We start from the raw sequence: 2,116 nt of genomic DNA, 5'->3' as shown, positions 1-2,116 counted from the left end.
ATAATAATTATCTCTTTGTGGTATAATCGTTACCGTCTAGTTTACTTCACTATTTCAATCAACAACACAAGTCAAAATATCTCACATAAGATCATATTCAAGGTTCACAACAAGTCACATAAATTCACACATCAAAACAAATAACATCATAATCACACAAATGAAATGCGACTCTAACAAGTGCACATGCATGTGGTACCCAGGGCTTCAGCCCCCATCGCCAATTGCCAATAAATAAAGGCATCAAAACAGGCATAAGCATTCGTCGCTATTTGCCAATCCGTCGCTAAAACATGCAAATCATGAGACACTGATGAAATGCAACTATAATACGGTGGGAGAACTGACTTTTTTGAAATGTCGCGGTAAGCAAGAGTCGCCACTGACTTTTATTTTATCCAATTGGAAAGGCAAAAAGAACAGGACAGACCTTTTAAAGATTTTGAGTTCGGGGGGTAGGTTATACAAAGGGAAGGTGTAAGCACCCTTTGTATCCATGGTTATCCATGGGCTCTTAATTGCTTAGCTCACTTGTTTGTTTGAATTGTTTGAAAAGTGTCGTGTGTGATTAGAAAAACTTTGTTTTAAGGAATTTAGTTTGTAAATAAGCGTAGTCTTGTTCGAAAGTATTTGAAAAGAGGTGTGAAAAGCATTTTGAAAGTTTAAATGTGAGCAAGCAATTGAGAACTACCTACCCTAAGTTTGTCTTTCATGTTCTTTAAGTCTTTCGGGCGAAAGGGTCTATCCATACCATGAGAGGGCAGGAAGTCTTTCAATTGGATGTGCGGGTCATCGAAGGGTCATCGAGAATAATCGTTCGCCACAAGACTGTCCATACCATAAAGGGGGAAGGTAGTCTCGGGGAAGGATATAATAGTCATTAAGGCAACAGTAAGGATACCTTAGCAATCAAAGGGACTATCACCATTTAATCGAGGGACGAGATCATATTTATCGTAGGCAACTCGAAGGGACTATGATGTTTTATCGGAGGGACATGGTAATTTTGAATCGAAGGCAGAAAGCTAAGGTATCCCTACGCTCGAAGGGGCTTGACTATTGAATCGAAAGGCAACGAAGAGGAGTTACCCTAGAGGTGGGTGTGTGCAGCAATCACGTGGGTTAAATTTGAGTATTTATCCTAAGTTAGTGAGCTACGTCCAATTATTTATCTTGCACTCCCTATTTACTAACCACGCAGTCATATTGTGCGGAAATTAAAATGCGGAAAGTAGAACCTACGCTATTACAGTTTTATGGGTGGGGATTTTACAATAAACACCTGTGGGGGTTTTGCGGAAAATAAAGACGGAAGTTAAATAAACGATAATTAATTCAAAAAAAATATTGAAATAGCTTGAATCGTCATCGAACCTTCGATCACTCCTGAAAATCAAGAATGAAACGAAAAAAAAGATTAGTGTATGAAGGGTCTATTTATTATAAACTCGATTAATCACACAAATCATAATTAAATGGTTGATTTAAAATTATGTGCGAAAGTGATTAATTTTGATGTTTTAAATTAATTATTTAATTGATAAAAAAATATGTGCGAAACAATTAATTTTTAAATGTTAAAGAAACAATTATTGATGAAATTAAAAAAGGAGTTTTCGATTAAAATTAATAATTAAAATAAAAAATTATTTTTAGTTCATATGTTTTTTGGAAAAGAAAACAATAATTAATAGTTAACAAAAACAAAAGAAAATAGTTTCTTAGAAAAAGGAAATATGTAATTAAATATAAAAATTTTTGGAAAACTTAGCTCTATATCAGATGTGGTAGGTCCCTGGCGGAGCATCGTGGATTTGCGCTTCTGGGGCCTTTAGATCTGGGTGTAGGGATATCCAATGGTGGAAACATGCTGGTGCGCCATGAAGTGCGTGATGAGGGAAGGACTGGATTGCTGAACACAATATAACAAACAAATTAAACAAAAAACAGTTCCCCCAGGTCTCGAACCTGCGTTATGGGGGACAAGGGGACCAATTACATATGCGTTACCGCTGGGCCAATGTTTATTCGCTGTCAGTTGTATTCATCAAAAACAATAAATAAAAAACGTATTGATTAATGAGATTCAAAAAGGAAGTCAAACATGGGGGCCACG

Source organism: Vicia villosa, unplaced genomic scaffold (genome assembly GCF_029867415.1).
Source record: "Vicia villosa cultivar HV-30 ecotype Madison, WI unplaced genomic scaffold, Vvil1.0 ctg.001059F_1_1, whole genome shotgun sequence".
In the NCBI taxonomy this organism is placed as follows: Eukaryota; Viridiplantae; Streptophyta; class Magnoliopsida; order Fabales; family Fabaceae; genus Vicia; species Vicia villosa.
The sequence above is the reverse complement of the archived record's forward strand: the minus strand, read 5'-3'. Positions refer to the sequence as shown.